The sequence below is a fragment of the Scomber japonicus genome, chromosome 15 (assembly GCF_027409825.1).
Source record: "Scomber japonicus isolate fScoJap1 chromosome 15, fScoJap1.pri, whole genome shotgun sequence".
Lineage (NCBI taxonomy): Eukaryota > Metazoa > Chordata > Actinopteri > Scombriformes > Scombridae > Scomber > Scomber japonicus.
Genome location: NC_070592.1, coordinates 7178930 through 7204077, shown reverse-complemented (window position 1 = coordinate 7204077; position 25148 = coordinate 7178930). Strand labels below are relative to the sequence as shown.

General features: G+C 43.5%; 1 protein-coding gene across 1 annotated transcript in view; it reads right to left on the bottom strand.

Annotated features, from left to right (window-relative positions):
- The window catches only part of pvrl2l (PVR cell adhesion molecule related 2 like), a 68642-nt gene that overhangs the window by 12131 nt on the left and 31363 nt on the right, over positions 1-25148 (bottom strand). The window lies entirely within an intron of this gene.

The following is a 25148-nucleotide window of genomic DNA, read 5'->3' as shown; positions in this document are numbered from 1 at the left end:
AATGGATGCTTTCTGACACTGAGCAAGCAGATGGGATGAAAACTAAAGAGCACAGACAGACGGGAAGGAGACAGAGAGAGGGAGAGGGGGTGGAGGGGGGGGGGGGTGGATGTACTGTAGGGGGTGTGCATAAAAGAATGGATGCAGAGATGATGGATAGATGGATGGATGGAAGTAGAGATAAATGGGTGGATTCATCTCTTCCAAGCCCATTACCCCTTTTCACCTTCAAAGCTCATCGCTGTTGCTTTTTACTGCAGAAAACACACATTTAAACTCACAATAAGACACATGGGGGAGTTACATCTGCACAAATAAGCACACACACACACTTCAACGTAATCTATGTGCACACACACACACATGCATACTCAGTCTTTCCTATTCCGTGGCCCCCTGCAGGGGTTATGAACTTCAGGAGGTTCCCCAAGTGCCACCTCCTTCCCTCTTCAAGCTCAACACTTACTTAACATCCAGCTGTTGCACACACAGTCACTCAGTGCAAATATTCAACAAATGACTCTCTCACACACACACACACACACACACACACACACACACACACACACACACACACACTCACACATATGCACACGCACACCAAAAACGATTTCCCCCACTCCTGGCTCCATTCCTCTTAATAGCCAGTCTCATTTTAAACTGTAAATGCACAAAGATTACAACCAACACACACACACACACACACACACACACACATTCATGCAAGTCCCTAAACTCACAAATCACACGGGGGAGTATGAACACACAAAAGCTCCTTTAACTCATATTTGACAAGCTTGTAGCAGCATTAAACATGTGTATTAGCACACGGCCAGAGCGCTAGTCACCGTCTTTCTCTTTTTCCCTTATGATCACACATACTACAACACACACACACACACACACACACACACACACACACACACACGTCCCACTCTGACACACCACCATAGGAATGTAAGGTTTCGGAGGGGAATAAACTCCTGCCAGGAGTTTTACTGAGCACAGATTAACTGTTCAGTTGTAAAACACAGCCATAAAAACACACTGCAAAGCAACAAAATGGAAGCAACAGGGCTAGGTATTGATTTTGAGTACATGTACATCCACTAACTCCAGTCAGATGAGTCGAGAGCCCGATATTAACCCGCCTGCGGTGTACATTACAGTGTGCTTTGGCTGTGCAGTGATAGAGCCATGAAAAAAAAAAAACCTTTAACCTATTATTTATTATGACTGGACCAAGTCAACGTGCAGCAAAGTGGAAGATCCTCAACTAAGAATTTATCTAGGAGATAATCAAGGTCAGGTCAAGCTTTTCATTCAGCTATCTATCCTAACGAGCCAGGAAAAGGAATCAGGTCATTAAATACAGTAGCAGGTTCTTCTCATATTTTTTCTTATGGTCATAAAAGGTTAAAATGTACAAATAAAAACTGCACTTTTGGACCATTTCTCATTTTCCTCCTCCATCATGAACTGTCTGGACTCTCTCCTCCTGCTGGCTGAAAGGCTTTCAACATTTTAGAGCCTTGAAACCAATAATGAAGTTCATACACAGACAGGGGTCCATCAGGAAATAACAATTTAACTTTAGATTTTATTTTCACAGACACATGGTTTTCATCTGACACGAGTGCCATGTTTACAACCCCCCCCCAATCCCCCTCGAGCACCCACATAGCCCACGTTGTGATGGAAATGCCTTCTCAGAGAAATCTTAACACTCTTCTATCTACTCTTTCATGATTTTAAAAGCTTGTGTGACATCTTCAAGCATTGGATAGTGAAGTATGCCTAAGACGAGGTTGAGGGTGGTGACCTTAAAAGTCTCTGGGTCAAGAGTCTCTGGATCTGTCTTGTAAAACCGTCATGCCTGCCAGAACTATCTGCCAGCCACATTCCTACAATTAGCCTTTAAATCTTATTACAGGTACAAGAATGTGCTCAAGTGGTACATGCTTTTTTTTTAAACTAAGATTTAATCAAAGCCAGATTGGTACTTGTAAAAAGAGCACTTACTACCTACTGGGGACAGCAGGATTGCCTGTGATTACAGAGACAAGCCCACAATATAAAGATGACAGGTTTGATACCGGAGGATGTCATCATACCCACAGTTTGATTCCTTGAGTCCAAGTCAAGTTACTTTGCTACAGTTTATTTCTATGTTTCATTTATTTTCTCACTGTCTGATTACAACAGCTTGTAAAAAAAAAATCATAAAGACTCTCAACTGGCTTGTTTACTGGACACTTGTTGAGAAGCTGTCATGCTGCCAGGTTAGAGATTTACTGGAAGAAAAAAAGTGATTTCAGTTGTTGTAATGTTTGCATCCAAGTACACAGAAAGTGAGGACACATGACGAAACAGCAGAGTTGCAGTCAAGGCTGCAGTTTCCCATGGGTTCAATTTGTTAATGCTCAGCTTTCCAGAGATGGAGAAACTGCTTCGTATCAGGTATCAACATCTGTGTATAAATAACACATACAACCTTGAAGTCCTGAAATTGGATTACTCTATGTTCTCTTAACAAGCTGCACCACATGGCTCTTGGAAAAAGAACAAGACTCTTATTTTATTTTTTTATTTTTTTAGGGGTTTGGGTTGCCAACTGAGTTTTAATGGCACTGCTGTAGCCAAAGCAACTGAACTAACCGAGTAAACATGCTACGGTTCAAATGAAAAAATGTACTCATGCGTGGTGTGAGTGTGTTTATCTCTGTAGTCAAATTACCTTGTGATAACCAAAACAAACCTGACACGTACTGTAAGTTATTTGACTCATGCCAAGTTACGTCTGAATTGATGTTTTATAGTTTTTAATCATCAGCGCTGTTTGAAACGTTGAACCAGCAACCAAGATAATAAAAAACAGCTTTTGTCAGCCAGCCATGTCCACATAAAGACGCATTTAATGCAAATCTGTGGCGATCCATCACCAATCTGTGGTACTTACTCATTGCTGGTGTGAACAAGTCACTTCCACACACATACACACATACACACATGCTCACTACACACTCGTTCACAGAGCCGTCAACTTGAGTGGGTTCAGTAGTTTAATGAACATTATTGATGGCGAGGCTACAGCACTGCTGGTGTAATTAGTGTGATGTCTCACACCTACATGTCTGTGGCTTCATTAATTCAGTGCAGATTCTAGCTAATATGCCCAGGCATGTGCATAAACAGGCGTACGCACATGCACGAGCACATGCACACTCATGTGTCATAATCCAAGCCCTGGTAAGTGCTCCGGCTTCGACACCCTGCCTGAGCTGAATTATGCACTGAATTTAGCTATTGCTGTGTATCTATGACTGCATGTGTGTGTGTGTGTGTGTGTGTGTGTGTGTGTTCATTTGATACTGTATTTCTATATGTGTGTGTGAGTGCACGTCAGCGTTGTGCACTGTCAAATATATTTTTAGTCTTATTCTGCTTGGCTGAATGCAGGGAGCTGACTGGATCCAGACCTCGGCTGCTGATACTGATCAACAAAACCAGCTGAGTGAAAAACAGCCATCAGCCTCCCTCTCCCCTTTTGCTCTCCATCCCTCTCGCCCACTCTCACTCAATCCATCTCCCTCTCTAAGTCACCCTCCGCTTCTCCATCTCCCCTCCCTCTCCCTTCCCTCTCCGCGGCTCCATCCTCCATCCTTTAAAAATGGGGCGGTTTGTGGTTGGGTGACTCATTTCCAAGCAAATCTGGACCGTGGAAGAGAGGAGAGAGAAAGGCAGGAGGGGGGGAGAAGGGGAGTGGGGGGGTTAAAGGGGCCCAAGAGAACAGAAAGAAATAGGGGGAAAGGGAAAGACAGGAGTACAGAGAAGGAGAGAAATGAGAATGTGCTTGCTTGCCTGCCTGCCTGCTCATTTCAGATGGATCACTTGCATCATTTCAGAACAGTAAAAAAGAGCCAGCAAGGGTTAAAAAACAGCAGTGTGGACAAGATTAAGGCCACTCTCCAAAAGCCACTTCTCTTTTTTCTCCTTTATCCACCTCTCACTCCCCCCTTCCCTCTCCTCCTGCCTTGTTCATGAATATGATCAAGAGCACAAATATAAAAAGCCAACATAAAGAAAGCAATAATGCACTAACACACCAGATGTACGTCTATATCATGTGTAGTTATTAGAACTGTTTCTGCACAATGACCCCCCAAGACATGTTCAATACTTGAGGAACACGGTCGTTACATCGTGCTCCATATGGCCTTGTCGTAATGTAGTATTCAGTCTTGGTGCTCTGGTGCTGCTGCATGAAAGGTTTACATTATATTTTCTGCAGGCCTGAGGTTTTCAAACTGTCAGACACACCTCCCCGAGGGGGGTTCAGGAGAGTTGAAGGGGAGGAGAGCAGAGGGAGAGATGTGATGTGAAGTAACTGCATGAAGTGGAAGGGACAGGTGCATGTGGGCGCCTCTGAAAACAACGAGGGGTCGAGCGGGGTGGCTCGCTCACCAACGCGGTCAGCAGTTACAGCGACTGTGACACACAGCTCGTGGAGGTAATTAAGGTACTCTTAGCACCCGATTGCTGCAATTTGCATCAAAAAATGGCACTCCATCTTCTCGGAGTCATAACTCGGTCAAATCTGAACACACAAACACGGAACACACATTATTAGATTCGGTATTACTTGGACTTTCCAAGGATGATAATATATATGATGCGAGTAAACATCCAAAGAGAGACACTATCTATTTATGTATTGATCCATCCATCCATCATTATACTGCAAACAGGGATTGCTTAATAGATCATTTGCAGACTTTTTAAAAAATATTCATTTCTTTATTGAGGATATTGCAGGTGTTAAGAATACACATATAATGCAGTACCTCCCCTCATTTTCCTGTTCTAACCCCCCCCCCCCTCCCCCCTCCCCCCTGTAAACTGCATGTATCTCCTGATTCCTTGTCTCTAACAGAAAACACTCTCTATTAAGGAGCAAATAAAGCTACAAGCAAAAACCAGAGAGAAATAAATAAATAAACAAACCAATAGACAAATAAATACAAAATAAAAGGACGAAAGGATAAAATGATCAGTCAGGTGGTACAGTAGACTTTAAGTGAGTTGACATATGTTATAAAGGGCTGCCATTTCCCATTGAATTGATCAGAGTTACCAGAGATTGATGACATCTGTCACACCTATAATCGAGCTTTAGAGAAATGGACTAATTTGCAGACTTTTAATGGTGCCAGTTAACCAGTAATAAAAAGAGTAAGTACAGCAAGGTAAGTGGTAGTCTTGAGGAGTGGATAAAAGATGCATGTCAATATTTGCATGGCCACAAATGAAAAATGTCCGTTATATAGAAAGAGTGACAGTAGTGGTTGTTACTGTACTGTTGCCTTCAGTTTATCATAAATCTCAACTCACTAGCTCACTATAGAGGGAACTATTGAGTGTTCATGGTGTAGGAGGTCATGAATTAAACATTGAACAAAGGAGCCATTCCAGGAACAGCATGATACATTTTTATAATTTATATAAAAACAAGACCATCGCTGGGACATTCTCTCAGAAATCTGCTGAATTAGTTAGAAAACAAGGATGAAGAGCTCCGTCAGAAACAAGACAGGACGTGGGACGGAGACACGAGAGAACGAGTGACACTAGACGAGGTTTTGTTATTTTCACAGTGGAAGAACAATGGCCGCTACTGTATGTTTCTCCTATCCAAGAAACTGATGATGAGAAATAGCTCCAGTATTTTGGAATATCTTATTTAACCTTCCTGTCGTCCTCCTGGGTCAAATTGACCCCGTCTGTTTTGACTGTTCCTTCCTTCCTTCCTTCCTTCCTTCCTTCCGTCTGTCCTTCCTCCCTCACTCCTTCTCTCTTTCTTTCCTTCCTCTCTTTCCTCCCTTCCTTCTTTCCTTTCGCCCATCTCCCTTTCTTCCTTCCTTCTGTCCTTCCTTCCTCCCTCCCTCCTTCTTTCTTTCCCTCCTTCCTTTCCTTCCTCCCTCCCATCCTTATTTTCTCTCTCCCTTCCTCTTTTCCTTTCTCCCTGCCTCCCTCCTTCCTCCCTTTCTTCTTTCCTCCCTCCTACCTTCCTTCTTCCCTTTTCTCCCGCCCTTCCTGCCTCCTTTCTTTCCTTCCTTCCTCCCTCCCTCCTTTCCTTCCTTCCTTCCTCCCTCCCTCCTTCCTTCCTTCTTCCTCCCTCCTCCCTTCCTTCCTTGACTAGAGGCTAACAGGAGGGTTAAAAACAACAAGTATATCTTTGGTGTAAGTGTGGAGAAGTATTGTCAAAGGCTTCCATGACCATGGCAACATCCTCTCAGTGGGACAGAGATATTCCCCCTCTCAAGTTTTAAAGTGAGCTTCCTCCTTTCTAACCAATCAGAGGAGGCCAAAGTCAGTCGTAGCCATCAATCAATGTGTGAATGAACACAAGCACTTCTAAACTACTACTCCTCTCATACTAAAGGCTCCAAGCTATCATTAGCTGCTGGAAAACATCATTACAACTTACTCACAAGCTTCTAATACCTGCAATCTGAAAGCTCTGCTACTTCTAGTCCCCGGGGAGATATCAATATATTGGGTGCTCACAATCACTATGAAGCAGGTGAAGTCCTGAGCAGAGCGTGACGGAGCCAGCAGAGAATGGGTAAGGAGGAGTGGAGTGCTTCATCTTTAAGTCTCATGTTAGTGCTACAGTAGTGTGATTCAGAGTACTGCTGCTACAAGCTTGTCAGGGTACTTGTATAGTGGAGCTTTAACCTTTCAAAATGGCCCCATCTGTTTTGACGGTTCCTTTCTTTCCTCCCTTCCTTCCTTCTCTCTTTCCTTCCTTCCTTCCTTCCTCCGACCTTCCTTCTTTCCTCCATCCTTCCTTCCTTCTTCCCTTCCTTTCTTCCTTCCTCCCTCCTTCTTTCCTTCCCTCCTCCCTCCCTACTTATTTCCTTCCTTCCTTCTTTCCTTTCCTCCCTCCTTCCTTCTCAATTTCTTTCCTCCACCCTACCTTCCTCCATTCCTTCTTTCCTCTGTCCTTCATTCCTTCCTTCTTTCATCCCTCCTTTCCTTCTTTCCTTCGTCCTTCCTTCCTTCTTCCCTTCCTTCCTTCCTCCCTTCTTATTTCCTTCCTTTCCTCCCTTCTCAATTTCTTTCCTCCCCCTACCTTCCTCCCTCTTTCCTCTGTCCTTCTTTCCTACCTTCCTTCCATCCCTCCTTCCTTCCTCCCTCATTTCCTTACTTTTTCCTTCCTCTCTCCTTTCTTTCCTTCTTCCTCCCTTCCTTCCTTCTTCTTCCCTTCCTTCCTTGACTGGAGGACAACAGGGGGGTTAAGGGTGAATAGTACAACCTTAATAATCTTCTCTGTTCTGTAATTAGCAGCGATTACTGAATCAAACTGCTCTGTGTTACTTTCACTTTGGCTAAAACAAGCAAATGACTAAAAAAATGATTTTATGGAAGTCTACTGCTGCGTCTTTCACATCTAAGCTTTTTTTTTAAGTTTCTGGCTAAATTGAAATCTTAGCAGAAAGATGACTCTGACATTTAATTGTTCAAGTGTTCCTCTAACGGATGGAAACAGCAATCAATGGACACAACACAGACCTTTATAAATTGCTGAGCAAATCTGAGAGCAGTGATTTATTTAGAGGTCGACAACAGATGTTCTCCTGCCCTCATCCCTCTCTCCCTTCGATCTTCCTTTCAGCTCTTTCTTCCTGTCTCCTAACCTTTCCTACCTACAGGTCTCTCTCACCGCTCCTCTCTTTCCCCCTCAAACATCTAACCTTCCATCCCTCCCTCCTCCTCCCCATCTGCCTCTCTTTCTCCTCATTGATCAGTCCATAGTGGATTAGCAGCAGATTGTGATAGCAGTCTGACCCCGGCTGGCCCCGAACAAGCCCTGCTGGCTAATTGAAAGACGGCACACTGGTCTGCAGGATTAGAGACTATACTCTGCCTGGCTCATTATTACACACATGCACACACACACAAATAAAAACACACAAATAGAGCGAGGTGGGTGGGTTTATCAGGGTTTTTGGTTGTGTCAGGCCAGAAGGGAATAGCCTGCTGTTGCAACACTGAAAGAAATGAGAAATGTGGCTAAACCCTTCCACTCAAATTGGATGTTCTTTGTGTGTGTGTGTGTGTGTGTGTGTGTGTATGTGTATATTTGTGCACATGTGTAAGTCTCTAGAGTTCAGAACTATTTGTATCTGTGTGCATGCCCTGTCTGCTTATGCAAGCGTTTGCATGACGTGATGTGTGTGTGTGTGTGTGTATTTGACTGTGTGTGGGAATGAACCGCATTTTTAAAAAAAAGCAACCAAAAAAAAAGAAAGAGAGACTGAGCTGTGGCCCAGGGTCTTTAACATTGAAATGGAAAATAGTAGCAGAAGCGCAGAGGTAATCATGGACCGCTCCCTTGCCAAGCTTCAGCTGCAGGTAACACAACTAACATCTGACCCTGCGAGTCTAGTGAAGAATGAGCCTGTGCACAGACCAATGCCAAATGGGCTTATAACAGAATAAATGTGAGTGCAAAAGCGACTATGAGACAAATGTACCGTGTATGTTTATGCATGTAAATTGCTAAATGATTATATATGAGATAGTGCCACACGATGAATGTACGTTACCCAGGAGACAGATCCTATTTCATGTATGTAAGGTTTGTTATCAGTATGCTAAATCTTCCTCTATATATATGGAGTGAACATTTTACATGTAATTCAGCCTGGAGCCAGACAGCTAAAGAACTAGGAAGGCTGATTTAAGCTTGGATAGTGGATTCAGGAAAAACCACAATTACCTCAAAGAGAGACATGAAGAAGTGGAAAGAAGCCCAGGGGAGGTGGATGCAGAACATGACGAGTCCATGTGGAAGCACGTGCTGGTTCATACAGTCACGGGTCACCCACACACGCTTCTCACTGATTAAAACCAGCAGTGCCTCGGCTCTACGCTCTACTCAAGCTCCATCAATGAAGTTCAACTGTTTCTCTGACTGGAGAGGTAACAAGGGAAGTCTTGAAATCTTGACTGCATCAAACCCACACCGGCCCCACAAGGTAAAATATTTAGGTGAGGAACGTAGAAACACAAGTACCTCTCTTTAAAATATTTAGACAATATACCATGCACCACTCGACCTCTTCTACCCCCTCTGAGCCTATTCCAACTCTCCATCTCTACTGGCAGCGTATCAATAATGCACGCTGTTTTGACACGATAGATACATTTCAAAAGTAGAGGACAGGTTAGGGTGATGGGAAGTTAGATACGCAACAAATTAGATTGGGAGGTTTTAGGTAGGAATGTAGAGTGAGGGTGAACCTGCATTGTTCCATCTCTGAGGAATGAGGAGATTTTACTTTTCATATTCAGACTGAATACATCGCTGATAATCTGCTCATATTTTAACCAACACAAATGAATCCCAGTGGTCGATTCAGTACTCAGATTGAAATAATGACAAGAAAAGCACTTCGGTCAATATCAATATCCCACCCTGAGCTTCAAAATTGTCCATTAACTACCAAGAGAGCAATTTGAGATAATACAGGCATCTTGCAGATCAGATAAATCTTTCATGTCTCTCTCTAGGCAACATGTGAAATGAATTGTGTGATAAGAACATGGATATTTAACCCTCCTGTCGTCCTCCCGGGTCAAATTGACCCCGTCTCTTTCTTTGCTCCTTCCTTCCTTCCTTTCTCCCTGCCTCCTTACTCCTTTCTTTCCTTCCTTCCTTCCTCTTTTCATCCTTACTCCTTTCCTTCCTTCCTTCCATCCTCTTTTGTCCTTACTCCTTTCCTTCCTTCCCTCCCTCCCTCACTCCCTCCCTCCTTACTCCTTTCCTTCCTTCCTTCCCTCCCTCCTTACTCCTTTCCTTCCTTCCTTCCTTCCTCTTTTCCTCCCTACTCCTTTCCTTCCTTCCTCCCTCCCTCCCTACTCCTTTCTTTTCTTCTTTCCTCCCTTCCATCCATCCTCTTTTCCTTCCTCCCTTCCTTCTCTCCTAAATTCCTTCCTCTTTTGTCCTCACTCATTCATTCCTTCCCTCCCTCCCTCCCTCCCTCCTTACTCCTTTCCTTCCTTCCTCCCGTCCTGTTTTCCTCCTTCCTCTTTTCCTTCCTTCTGTCCTTCCTTGACCTGAGGACAACAGGAGGGTTAAGGTGTTAGCTTCATCTTTACTAACCTATCAGGATGGCTATGTTTCTTTCTCTGATCTAAGACCTTTACCTGGTGTTGTGAAAAGCAACAAAACATGAATGTCACCTGTAAACTCTTCAGGAAGTGTTGTGTCTTTGTCTGTTTGGTAAGAGAGAGAAAAATACCCTCTTCTGTTCTCGAAGGTCTCGCCACATTTTAGCTTTTTCTTTGTCTCTAGTAGTGCGACTGTCTTGAAGGACAAAAAAAAAAAAAAACGCCGGCGGCTGAGAATGTAACACCAACTTTTGGCTCACTTCCCAGAAAATAATCTAGCGTTGAGACTTGGTAGAAATAACCAGACTTTATTCTAGCGCAGCCAGCACCCTCCTCATTCCTCCATTTTCACCTTTTGAACCCTATTTTTGTTCATTTTCTGTTAATCAAAAGGCCTAATCCCCTCTGTTAATTCTACTAATTTGTTAATGTACCACACAGACACTTTTCCAAATTCAGAGCTATTATGCTCAATGAAAGTATTTTGTATTTTTAAGCTAATTATGAGCCTAATCCTAATTAGGTGTCATTTATGTACCTACCACATAGAACAGGACAATTCACCAAATATCCACCTACTTCACTCTACTTCAATGTGCTTTCCTTTAATTAGGAGTCTGACTCAAATTACAACATTTTTTGGATCAGAATCAGTCCCTCAAATATTTTGGAAGCGGTTATAATTTGTGTTTCATGTGGACAGAGTTGGCAGCATCCGTATTAGAGGCATGTACTGTATCTCGGGTGAATTTGAGACATTCTGCTGAACACAATTTTGCACAACTTTTGCCAAACTGTTACAAACCAGCAGTGAATTGTATATGTTTAGTAAAAAAAATAAAGTATGAGATTCACATTGACAGCCCTGACAGGAGAAATACAGGGGTAGTTGAGGTGCTGCGTCTTGGACAGGCCACCCTGCTGCTGGCACACACACACACACACACACACACACACACACACACACACACACACACACACACACACACACACACACACACACTCACACACACACACACACACACACTCTCTCTCAGAGGCTGATGCTGGGATTGAACCACTGACCTTTCAATAATGAGACCTTCTCTCTCCCCACCAGGCCTCCTTGCTCCCCTCCAAAACACACATACTGGACTTCCACCTTCCCTGCTGGTATCTTCCATTACATATTGAAGATACTGAATAATGTACTGTATCATCTAATGTTGAAGAAATGTCAAACATACAGTAGGCTTATAAAACAAAAAGTGTACAACCTTAAGGCCAAATAGGTTTTCTGCACTTATATAGTTTGTGACAATGATCTGTTCCTGAAGGAGGGAAGGAAAAAAGGAGGGAGGGAGGAAGGTAAGAAGAAAGGGGGATGGAGGAAGGAAAGAAGGAAGGGAGGAAGGAAGGAAAGGAGGGAGGAAGGAAGGAAGGAAGGCAGGCAGGAGGGAGGAAGGAAAGGAAGGAAGGAAGGACAGAGAAAAGAAGGAAGGAAGAAAGGAAAGAAGGAGGGAGGGAGGGAGGGAGAAAGGAAAAGAGGAAGGAAGGAAAGAAGGACAGAGGAAATAAGGAAGGGAGGAGGCAAAGGACAGAAGGAAGGAAGAAAGGGGGATGGAGGAAGGAACGAAGGAAGGGAGGAAAGAGAGAGGAAGGAAAGAAAGAGAGAAGGAGGGAAGGAGGAAGGATAGACGAAAGGAAGGAAGGAAGGAAGGAAGGAAGGAAGGAAGGAAGGAAGGGAAGAAGGAAAGAAGGAACAGTATATTCTCTCATCAAGGTTCAAAACTGAAATTCACATCTGGAAGGCAAACTACTTCCAGCTGTTGATTTGAATGGTTAAGTGATGTATGTTTATTCACATTTTGAGTTTGCATCTAAAGACCATACCACCCCCACCCCCCCCCCCCCCCCCCCAAAAAAAAAGAAAAAAAAAAAAGGAATATTTTGACAGTGCACTCCCACCCATTAGTATAAAAAGAAACACCGGAGCAGCTCCTGCCTTGCATTAGGGGGGTAATTAGCTTCTGTGTTACATGCTAGTTTTTTGGTAACAGCAAGGGAGCAGAAAATTGCATATATAAGAGCTACGACTCACCTCCTTGGGTTTGTTCCAACAGTGCACAGACACAAGGTATTCATTTGTTGCATTAAGCCCGAGGTTCTTCTCTCAGTATTTACTACAAGTGCAAATTAGAGAAATTAGCACTTTCCGTTCCTTCACTGATCAGCTGAAGCTTTGTTAACAATCACACGTTTTACCTGTCACTATCCATCCTTTCACTCTTCCTTTCCTTGCATGTTTTATTACTTTAGTATGGATGATTCCTAGATACTCTGTAGCTTATTCTTCCTTCCTTCCTTCCTACCTTTCTTCCTTCCTTCCTCCTTTCCTTTCCTTCCTTCTGTCCATCCTTCCTTCCTCCCTTACTTCTTTCCTCCGTCTTTCCTTCTTCCTCCCTCCTGTCCTTCCTTCCTTTCTCCCTCCTGTCCTTCCTTCTTTCCTCCCTCTTTTCCTTCCTTCTTCTTCCCTCTCCTTTCCTTCCTTCTTTCCTTTGTCCTTTCCTTTCCCCCCTCCTTTCCTTTCCTTCCTTCTTTCCATCCTCTCCTCCCTCCTTTCCTTTCTTCTTTCCTCCCTTCCTTCTTTCCTCCGTCCTTCCTTCATCCTTCCTTCCTTTCTCTCTTCTTCCTCCCTCCCTCTTTTCCTTCCTTCTTCCTCCCTCCTTTCCTTTCTCCTTTCCTCCTTCCTTCCTTGACTCAAACAACAGGAGGGTTAAAATGTGCTATATTGCTAAATTACTAGACGAGTGCTGTGTTATTCTGTGAGTATTAATTATGGTGTAAACGATGAATTTTATAAGATGTGTCATTTTAATCTAAATTTAGGTTGCTGTTGTTATTTCTAGTGATTAATGAGCATTGTCGCTGTCGAATAAACATAAAAATGAGAAAGTTAGCAAGTGAATAATAGAGAAGAAAACACACAGCTTGTGGTTATAATGCATCAATGTCTATGTTAGCAACTTTTAGTGAATGAAAATTGAATATCTGGGGATCATCTACTATGTACAAAATACCTCTGCATGTTGATTGAAACATACCTGATGTATGATTTTAAGCAACTGAGACCAACTGATGATGCTGATGATTGTTTGGTGACTATTTGGACTGTGAATGGTAAATGGACTGTACTTATATAGTGCCTTTCTAGTCTTTGCAACCACTCAAAGCCATTCACCCATTCACACACATTCATACATTGATGGGAGCACGCAGGGTGCCAACCTGCTCATCAGGGGGAATTTAACCATTCATTCACATCAATTACAATTAGGGGTTAAGTGTCTTGCCCAAGGACACATCGACATGTGGACTGGAGGAGCCAGGAATAGAACCGCCAATCTTCCAATTGGAGGACGACCGCTCTACCTCCTGAGCCACAGCCACCCTATTTATACTGTATTTGGTGTTTCAGTGGTTGTTTGTATTCAGACATTAATGAATGAGTTTTGCAATCTTTCAAATCTGTCTTGAAACAAAAGTCAGGTACCCAGATGGAGACAGAAACAGGTTTTACTTGATGTAACGATTCCTCCTGTTCACACTGACCATTAGATGATACTCTCCAAATGTGCCGACAGTGGAAGTGATGAGGGACAAAAATCCACAGAACTAGTTTTTGAAAAATGCAAAATGTATTTAAAGTTTTATCTGATTGTAATATGAGGCTTCAGCTGCCAGAGTTAGTCAAATAAAGAGGATATCTTCCACAGTTACAATTGTGTTAGTAGAATATTCTTTCTTTGTGTCTCGACAGACAGCGAGTTCCTGATAGCGGAAGCATTGTGACAAAGAAGACTGAATTTAGCACTAAAGAGATAATAACTGAAAGATATTGACTTGATTTGACTCATTTGGAGAGTTGAAGTCTCACATTAGCTTCAAATAAACTTTTCAACTCTTTTCATGCATTCCATCCTCCTTCCTGCCTGCCTTCCTTCCTTCCTTCCTTCCTCTGTCCTTCCTTCCTTCCTTTCCTTCCTCCCTCCTTTCCTTCCTTCCTCCCTCCCTCCGTCCCTCCTTTCTTTCCTTCTTCCTTCCTCCCTTCCTTCTTCCCTTTCCTCCTGTCCTTCCTCCCTCCTTTCCTTCCTTCCTTCCTTCCTCCCTCCTTCCTCGTTCCTTCCTTCCTTCCTCCCTCCCTCCTCCCTTCCTTGGATTGTAACAAAAAAGACTGAATTTTGGCAATTTGACACTAAATAAGATAATAACTGAAAGATATTGACTTGATTTGACTCATTTAGACAGTTGAATTCTCACATTAGCTTCAAATCAACTTTTCAACTCTTTTCATGCATGGAACAAAAGGCTGTCCCTATTACAGAGCTCTTAATGGCTTGTATGGACAGGAAGAATGATTATAGCAAGAAAAGATGTCCACGTAGACACCTGACATGAAAAAACAGTAGAAAAATAATCAGGACATTACATATCGTGATGCTACAATGCCTGACAAATTGCATGAAAAGTTGCTGAGAAGACAAAATATGCCTGATATTTTCCCCATTATGCCGGTAGAGTAGACAGCCTGCGAGTACCGAGGGGTCAGAGACTGAATCTCATCATCGAGTGGCAAAAATCACTACTGAAGATGAGGCGATTATTTTCCACCGCTGCTCGATTAATACAAACACACCACAGAGCTGGTTTCCCTCTGATTGCTCCGGGGTCAGTCTCTTTCTGAGACACTGAACGAGTCTGTAATCATAAACTACAAATACACGCCAGTGGAAATGTCACATACGGGGGGGGGGGGGGGGGGGGGGGACGGTCTTTCTTTCCTCTCTGAACCCCACACTGGTGGCGGTAATCTGTTGACTGGAAGGTCATCCTGCTGTGAGACAGATAGAGAAATAGACGGAAGCTACTGCTGCCGGGCGCCCGGTGATACCGAGGTGAGATATAAGCCTCACCCATCTCAAATCTCTCTCTCCGTGGACGGCTTCACACCCCCCATCCCGTGTGTGTGTGTGTGTGTGTGTGTGTTTGTGTGTGTTTGTGCATTCCCTCCAGGTCTGTGTGTGTGATAAGCCGTAGCCTGGAGGCGCTCTCCTTAGCTCTTATCTCCCTGACAGACGTTACCCCTGCATGGCCGCTGCCCCACCAGTCACACCGAGGGGGCAACACCGAAGCTCTCTCTGTGATTTCTAGAAGTTTCTATCAGATTTCCTCGGCTTTGTTTCTGATTGTCAGCAAGAACTTTTTTTTTTTACTGTTCCTTCTTTCCTCCCTTCCTTCCTTCCATCCTTACTTCCTCCATCCCCCTTTCTTACTCCCTACCTCCCTCCCTCCCTCCTTCCTTCCTTCCTTCCTTCCTTCCTTCCTTCCTTCCTCCCTCTCTCCTTCTCTCTTTCTTTCCTCCCTTCCTTCTTTCCTTCCTCATCCCCCTTTCTTACTCCCTACCTCCCTCCTTCCTTCCTTCCTTCTTACCTCCCTCCCTCCCTCCTTCTCTCTTTCCCACCCCCTTCCTTCCTCCCTTACTCTTTTCCTCCCTCCCTCCTTCCTTCTGTCCTTTCTTCCTTCCTTCCTTTCTGTAATTTCTAGAAGTTTCTATCAGATTTCCTCGGCTTTGTTTCTGATTGTCAGCAAGAACTATTTTTTTTTTACTGTTCCTTCTTTCCTCACTTCCTTCCTTCCTTCCTTCCTCCTTCTCCTTTCCTTCCTACCTTCCTTCCTCCCTCCCTCCCTCCTTCTCTCTTTCTTTCCTCCCTTCCTTCTTTCCTTCCTCATCCCCCTTTCTTACTCCCTACCTGCCTCCTTCCTTCCTTCCTTCCTTCCTTCTTACCTCCCTCCCTCCCTCCTTCTCTCTTTCCCACCCCCTTCCTTCCTCTGTGCCTCTTTTCCTCCCTCCCGCCTTTCCTCCGTCCTTTCTTCCTTCCTTTCCTCCTTAATTTCCTTCCTTCCTTCCTTTCTGTAATTTCTAGAAGTTTCTAACAGATTTCTTCGGCTTTGTTTCTGATTGTCAGCAAGAACTATTTTTCCATACACAGACTGAGCACCCCCCCCCCTCCCTCCCCTCCCTCCTTTCTTGATTGTCATTTTTTGGGGGTGAACTTCTTTGGGAAATCACTTCACTGTGGAAATGAAACTTATCAGGGTGAAATGATTGTCGGTGCTTCTGCCAAGAATCACCAAAGCTGTCAGAGTAACACAACTGATAGCAGATCAGTAATTATGCAGACTGGAAGTCACAAAGAAATTAAAAAGGATTTCCACACCATGAGAAATTTGTTATTAAAATAATTTAACCTCACTCAACACAACAGTTTCTCTTTACTTCCTCTTATCTCTGTGTTAGAATCAGTGTTTTACCTCATGGTGTATGAATAGAAAGAGAAAAAGTCATAATTGATAATATTGTCCTCTAACTTTTCAACCATCTGCCCTTCAACTCCTCCTATCATGTCAAATCTGAAACCTGGCAACTTCCATTGTGACAAAATGACAAAAAGTGGGGGAAGCTTTTCTGCACCGATAAAAACACTGACTCCCCCCTCTCCCTCCCCCAACCCCCCCCCCCCCCCACACACACACACACACACACACTCTGGCTGTATCCTGCTGGCTTTGACATATGTATTTTGAAGAATCTGTCACAGTTTAAGATTATTCATAAAAACATTTGACACTTTGGAGCTATTTTTCGCCGTGTGTCATCCCACCACAACATCCTATTTTAAAAACTATTGTAAAAACAAGACACCAGTAAAACAACCCATTTTCCAGGGCGCCCCGACGGCCTAATGGTTAAGGCGTGTACCACATAACCACAACGTCACGCTTCGATTCTCAGCTTGGGGTCCTATGTTTCATGTCTCTCTCTCTCTCTCTCTCTCTCTCTCTCTATGTTTCCTGTCTCCTGAAACATAGTCTCAAATAAAAAGCCAAACCTTCCTCTCGTCCTCCTGGGTCAAATTGCCCCGTCTGTTTTGACTGTTCCTTCTTTCCTCCCTTCTGTCCTTTTTTCCTTCCCTCCCTCCCTCCTTCCTTCCTTCCTTCTTCCCCCCCTTCCTTCTTTCCTCCCTCTCTCCTTCTCCCTTTCTTTCCTCCCCCTTCCTTCTTTCCTTCCTTCCTCCCTTCATCTTTTCCTCCCTCCCTCCTTTCTTCCTTCCTCTGTCCTTTCTTCCTTCCTTTCCTTCCTCCCTCCTACCTTTCTTTCCTTCCTTCCACCCTTCCTCTTTTCCTCCCTCCCTCCTTCCTTCCTTCTTTCCTCTCTCCCTTCTTCTCCCTTTCCCCCCTTACTCTTTTCCTCCCTCCCTCCTTCCTTCCTTCCTTTCCTTCCTTCTCTCTTTCTTTCCTTCCCCCTACCTTCCTCCCTTCCTTCCTTCCTTCCAACAGAAGGGTTAAAAACAAAAAAACCCAATTTCCTTGTGACTTGTGAAGCCAAAAATCATTTCCAGCCGTTCTTTTATGGAACAACACGTTTGTTAATAAGCACATTCAGATACAACACGCTGTGGTGCAGCAGAGCTCTGACAACACCGTTTGTTTCAGCAGCTTTTGAGGAACCAATGAAAGCCAAAGAGCTTTGATAAATCACAGCTGTATGAGCGCTGCTGGGAGAATACTGGCCGTAATAATAATAATAATAATAATAATAATAATAATAATAATAATAATAATAAGGTGACAACATGGCTACAGCATGGCTTCCAAATGTTGCCAATGTAATTTGAATAAACAAATATTACAGCACAGTGGAGGAAATCCCTTCTGCAGAGTATGCTATATCCAAAACATGTGTTATAATTCGATTAAGTAACACCAGCACAGTTTGTCATCTCATGGATATTAATAAATAGTTATTTTGGTTAGACATCTGCTCTTTTGTAGTTTTGTAGTTTTTGGCAGTGTGAGGATATTAATATCCAAATAAAAAAGTACTGTCAAACAGAAAGCAGAAAGAAACTTTTTTTTTTTTTTAACGTTTTGCTCAATCAGATGCTACAGTTCTGTGGTCTGGGGCCCAAACTAGAGGAAACTATCCATCTCCACTGAGACGTGAAAATTAGATGAGATCTGAGTAGTAGTCTAAACAGAAGTTCATTTCCTGTGTGTTAGTCTAGAAACACATTATATATACAGGAAGGCTAAAAAAAAAAAAAAAAAAAGGAGCAGGAGCATAGTAATTAGCAACTGGTTTTTATAAATATACACACATCCAGGGTGGGGTTGTGTAATGTGTGTGTGTGTGTGTGTGTGTGTGTGTGTGTGTGTGTGTGTGTGTGAAGTAGAGTCAGTAAGCGAGGCAGACAGGGAGAGTTAATGAGTCTGGATATCACAACATTTATGATTTATATATTCACAGAATTTGGCAGGTTTCCATAACAGAGTACTAGTTAACAGAGATATAAACCAGGGAATCAAACAAACTCTGTGCTGACTTGTAATTATTTTGGATGTTTGCAGTTTGGATAGATGATAAATGGAGATTTCTATCAGCTTTGCCTGGTTGTGTTCTACATTCATTATCATAGTACAGAACACCTGAGTGTGTTTATAGCAGCATCTTGGACCAAAGGAAAACAAGGATGTGTCACAATACATCCATTTTTAGCTTTTAAATGATTATTTATAAAGTCAGTGACTGATTTGTTCATATTCTAACGGAAAACTTTTCTTCTTTTTTTTAAATATAATGCAGTGGTACAACTCTTCCACTACTCCCCAGCCCAGTCCGTGTGTATCTGCATATTGTATGTGTGTTTCATTAAGTCTGTACAGAGGTTAGCCTGAGGTTTATGTCCGAGAGAGTCAGCGCCAGCGTTCTCCCCCCATGGCTAGATCATCTGATTATTTGATGCACAGAGCTACATGGTCCAATTTGTCTGTGTGTGCATGTGGGAAACACTGTGTGTGTGTGTGCGTGTGTGTGTGTGTGTCTGCAAAATGAGAATGAGTCTTTCCAGTGGACAGCTATCTCGCTTGCCGCAGGCAATCCAGGAAATGCTTCTCCACTGGTCCCCTCAGATGTGACTTTGTGTATGAGTGAGTGTGTGTGTGTGTGTGTGTGTGTGTGTGTGTGTGTGTGTGTGTGTGTGTGTGTGTGTGTGTGTGTGTATTTGAACGGCAACAACAGCCCCCAGCCCGGTGCCAGCTGGACTCCCCATGAAAGGACTGGATGTATGGCAGGGGGGGGCGGTGGAGGGGTGGAGTGATGGGCAGAGGGGTAGAGGACAGAGGGGGTCACAGCCTTCTGCCAGCTCTGCCTTTCAAATGGGACTAGGAGTCATCAGAGTTTTTAGAGGACTTTCCTTGCCGCTACCCTCCTGCTGTTACTGCTGTTTGTGCCTCTCCAACACTCTCAGATTATTTCACCCACCCAACACTCTCCTTTATCTCGCTTTTCAGTCCTTCTGCAATCTCTCAGTCTTTTTTCTGCTGCCCACCCCTCCCTCACATCCACTCCCATCCTCCACTCCAATCATTTTTTTCTGCCAACATCCTCTCTCCCTCCATCTCTGAGAGTGCACGGTGCGCTGGGCAGATCCAGCTGGCGCCGTGGCAACCAAGCAAGCCATGCATAGTTGGCATGGTGTGCATGTTAACGGATGGGAGTTCAGGGTGGGGTTGTACGATGTGTGGATGTGTGTGTGCATGCTGCTTTGTGTGTGTGTGTGTGTGCGTGTGTGTGTGTGCAGTGGTCGAGAGCGATGCTGTTTCACTAAAAGTTTCACTCTTGTCAGCAAAAAAATCTCAGGCTGTCTTCAAGTGGAGTTTAGTCCTGAGAGATTGAGGTGCATCAGAAAAAGATAGACTGTGTGTGTGTGTGTGTGTGTGTGTGTGTGTGTGTGTGTGTGTGCGCACACTTATTAGGTGAAAGAGTAGCAAATGCCTGCAAGTGCCTAGCTCATCCGTCTCCAACTCTTCCTCATCCTCCTTCACCTCTTCCTTCCTCTCTCTCCTCATCTTCCTCCTGTTTCTTCCACTTCCCCCGAAGCCTCGTTTTCCTCCTTCTCCTGCCTCACGCCGTTTCTCATCCTCCTCTCTTTCTTTTTCTCTGCAACCACACACCTCCTCCTCCTCCTCCACCTCCTCTATAAGTCAAGGCCCCAGTGGAGGCTGGGATTGAGACTGGGGGGGGTGAAGGGAGGGTGGATCATGACACGTGACGGCTGTTTGACGGCAGCAGAAAAGCCAGACAGCATGGTGCTTTCATCTACCATTTAACAGAACAGAGAGGAGCCGTTAACAGTTCTCAGCAGGGAAATTAGCAGGGTGTGTTGAGCCCGTGTACACAAAGTGCCGGAGTATTAACCGTTACATTATTGAGAGTCGGAGGCCTTTTCGTGTTTTTCGCCTGACAGTTTAGATCTCGTGCTGAGAGGCTGGAGAACTGGCTTTTATCACTACAGTTAGCGGCAAGTTGTTTACTCCGAGTGGGGTTTTTCTTCGGGACACACAAATGTTTCCCGTATAAAAAGCTCAATCACTCTAATCCAAAAGACATGATAGATTTTAGTTTTTACTGAAGGCACTGTGTTAAAGCCTTTTTTCTTGGGTGAGTGAAAAACCTTTGCATAGACAATGATGATGATGACTTCCATGCTAGCTGCACTCTAAAATAAGCCATAATCAACGACACTTAGGCTCCGAATAGAGAGAAAAGAAGAGAAAGCAACATTGCAGCGAATATCTGTCAGTACTAAAAGAACGTTGTGTTGATTGCTGGGATGCTTTTATTGTGCTTTTATTGCGAACCAGCTATATAAAAAGCTAATGCATTTGTCACAAAGTTTGGAAAGTGCCTAGTTAAATAAAATTGGAAAACAACAAGATATGCACATTTTCTGTTCAACATGGCCTGGATTCAAGTTTTAAAGATTGTATAGAGCATGGGTGTCAAACTCATTTTCATTCAAGGGTCACATACTGCCCAATTTAATCTGACGTGGGCCAGATCATTAAAAAGATGGATGGAAGCAAGGAAGGAAGGGAGGGAGGGAGGGAGGAAGGAAAGGAGGGAGGAAGGACAGATAGAAGGAGGAGAAGGAAGAGTAGATAGGAATGAAATAAAGGAAGGAAGGAATAAAGGAAGGAAGGAAGGACAGATAGAAGGAGGAGAAGGAAGAGTAGACAGGAATGAAAGACGGAAGGAATAAAGGAAGGGAGGAAGGAAGGGAGGGAGGGAGGGAGGAAGGACAGATAGAAGGAGGAGAAGGAAGAGTAGACAGGAATGAAAAACGGAATGACTAAAGGAAGGAAGGAAGGAAGGAAGGAAGGAAGGAAGGAAGGAAAAGAAGGAGGAGAAGGAAGAGTAGACAGGAATGAAAGATGGAAGGAAGGAAGGAAGGAAGGAAGGAATGAAGGAAGGAAGAAAAAGAAGGAAGGAAGGAAGGAAGGAAAATAACACAGGAAGGAAGGAAGAAAAAGAAGACATGAAAGAAGGAAGGAAGAAAGGACAGATGGAAGGAAAGAAGGAAGGAAGAAAAAGAAGACAGAAAGGAAGGAAAGGAGGATGTAAGGAAAGTGGGCCGGATCCGACCCCCTCAGCGGGCCGGATCTGGCCCACGGGCCGCATGTTTGACATCCCTGGTATATAGAGGAATGGCGGCAGCAGAAGAAAGAAGCACAGAGAAGCAGCACCTATCGTCATTTGTGTAAAACCAGCAGACCTCCTACACATCATTAAGGTAAACAACATCTCTCACCATGCAGAGATGTCTTATATTAAAAAAAAAATAAAAAAATAAAAAGATTCAAGCCTTGCAAGCATCAGAGGATCTAATCTAAGCATGACTCAGCAGCGGTGTCCTATAGCTGTATGGAAAAATGCCATTAACCATCTATTTCATGGTACAAGGACTCAAATGTCAGATACCAGATCTCTTAAAATACATAAAGGCAGGAAGTTAAAAGGTAATCGTTATGCTTTTTCTCCACTGACGAGCAGAGCTGAGTGGTAACATCATTAAAATGAACATTTCATCTATACAGGTTCGGTTTGATACATGAATAAATGTGTGTGTGTTGGTTTCTGCTTTTATGTTTCACGTATGTGTTAAATACATAAAGTCTTTAGAAAGTCTGCTCAGCACTTAAATGCAGAATTCACTTTATCTGTTTTAACTGAGAGGAGCTGAAGGACTGTTTGACTGTTCCTTCTTTCCTTCCTTCCTCCTTTCCTTCTTTCCTTCCTCTTTCAATCCTCCCATCCATTCTTCCTTCCTCCTTTTCTTCCTCCTTCCCTCCTCCCATCCATTCTTCCTTCCTTCCTCCTTCCCTCCTCCCATCCATTCTTCCTTCCTTCCTCCTTCCCTCCTCCCATCCATTCTTCCTTCCTTTCTCCCATCCATTCTTTCTTCCTTCCTCCCTTCTTCCTTCCTTCATCCATCCTTTCCTTCCTTCCTTCCTCCCCTCCTTTCCTTCCTCCTTTCTTTCCTTTCCTCCCTTCTTTCCTACCTCCTTTCCTTCCTCCCTTCCTCCCCTCCTTCCTTCCTCCCTCCCCTCCTTCCTTCCTCTCTCCTTTCCTTCCTTCCTTCCTCCATCCTTTCCTTCCTCCCTCCTCCCTCCCTCCCTCCAGGACAACAGGAGGGTTAAACGGAGAAGTATTGTCATGTTTTAGTTCACATTGTGTGTTCAGTGGTTCAACTGCTGGTGTGTGCTTTAATTTGTAACTAACCTACTGTATCAGACTAAATTAGTTGTTCAGCCATGTATATGATCATTTAAAAAAAAAAAAAAAAAAAAAAAAAAAATCTAATGATCCATCCGTGTTGTGATTCACTACCTAATGGCAGACTGGCCATCTGGAGTATGAGGAGGTTTCCCAGTGTGCTGATTCAGAATCAGAGCAATGCAAAAGAAACATAATCTAAAGAGTGGCCCAGTGCAGTGAGTTGGTGGCCCTGTTTGTTTCTGTTGTAGGTCATATTATATCATATTTAACCTGCTTTCACTACAGTAACGCATTTATTTAAATAAATGTTAGAGAAGGCGCTTTTCATGCAATATTCATAAGCCAACTTGTTTGCATGTATATGTATGCTGACCTGTTCTACAGTATATAGAGCAGCAAAGATCAGTTAGTTCATAAAGAAACTATTTTGAATATCAGACAATTGTTTAATCACTTTTTAAACAAAGATTTGATGGTTCCAGGTACAATGTGAGAATGTGCGGTTTTATTTGGGCCTAAATTATCACTACATGAATGAGTCCAACAGCCTTCAAGAGTTAACCTTCTCATGTTGATGCCAACTTGAATAGCACTTGTAAAAAATGAATAACTGAACACCTGCATTTTGTAGAGCTGATATTTTGCAGAATCATATTAATCAGATATAACACATATTAGAAACACAGATGGATTCAACAAGACCATTTACGTACAGATATGGGTCACAGATTTGATTCCCACAACTTGCCAAAGTCACTTGACTTCCTTGAGCAATACAACACTCACTTCCCTTATCTGCTCACGGAAAGTCACTTTGGGTGAGGGGTGTCAAATTAAAATGCCAAACATAACAGTGGAAACATCTGCGGCCATCTTGAGCAAAGTGCTCCGTCAAGCCACAAATCACTTTCCTTTATACCCAACTAGTCGTTTTACTGCGATAGAACACAAGCAAACCGTCAAACACCAAGGACACATTTAACACAGAGGAAGATGAATCACAAAGCCTGGGCTTGATCTCAGGTACTTGGAAAGATAAAACAGGTGTGTGTGTGTGAGCGTGTGTGTGTGTGTGTGTGTGTATGCGGGCGTGTGTGTGTCCTTAAAGTGCCTGTGTGTGTGTGTAAAGTATGAGTGTCTACTTGTGTGTGAGCCATGTGTGGACTTTGAGGGATTTTACATGTCTGTAAGGGATTTCAGTGTGTTAAGCTTACAGTATGCATGTGTTTGTGTGTGCTAGAAGGGGAAAGAGTACCCTCCTTGATACATTGAGTCAGTCACAATGCTACGCTTCCAACGAGAACAGTAGCAGCTTAGCCTCTTCTGAACCTCCCACACATCCCTCCCAACACACCGCCTGGCTACAAAGCATCTTTGTTCTCAGAGGAGACAATTCAAATCTCCAGCTCTGATTTCCCACGGATCTTCTAAATGTAGCTTTCTCTCTGTCTTTTGGCACAAGAATGGAATTTTGTGGTTGTTTTTTTTTTCTTCGTTAAGCTTAAGACAGTGATTACTCAAACTAATTCCTCAAAAAAAAAAAAAAAAAAAAAGAATGGTAGAAGGAGGAAGAAAAGAAATTTGACCAGTGGAGCAGGCAGTGTGGAGTGCAACACTGTGGGAACACACACTGAGTGATAAAAAAGACACAGGTTTCAAGGCCTGCCTGCTGATGTGCAGTGAAGCATTTCAGCAAGCGGACATGTTCCTGGGTATATGTGCGTGTGTAAGTGTGTAAGTGTGTAAGTGTGTGCTTGTGGGTGCAAAGGTATATATATATATATATATGTGTGTGTGTCAGATCAATGTGTGAAAGCGTCAGAGGGCAGAAGATAGATAGAAGAAAAATCCTCGACTGAACACCGTGGAAACAGCAGAGACGAATCACCGGACTAGCAAACGTCATGAGTCAAGACCCAGCATGAAGATCAAGTGTGCATGCAGACATAACCGTCATAATCTTACCAGACAGAAGGGGGCGGGGGAGGGGGAGGAGGGGGGGTGGGATTCATAAGATAAAAGAAAAAAATAACAAGAAGAAAGATAGAGTACTTATGCTTAAGTGGTGTTAGTTCATGTTAAAGAATATCAGATGCAAAGAGGAAAGAATAGGTATAAAAAAAAAAGGAAAGAAAGAAAGAAAGAAAACAAATCTGGGCAAACTGGCTCACACCAACCCCATGGAAGGATTTAGAAACCCTCAAACAATACCAACACTGTCGCGTTCACTGCAGGGCCAAAGCGCTCTAACAAGGACCTACTCTCAGACTCATAAACCACAATTCACACTTGATTTACGTCCAGCAGAGCT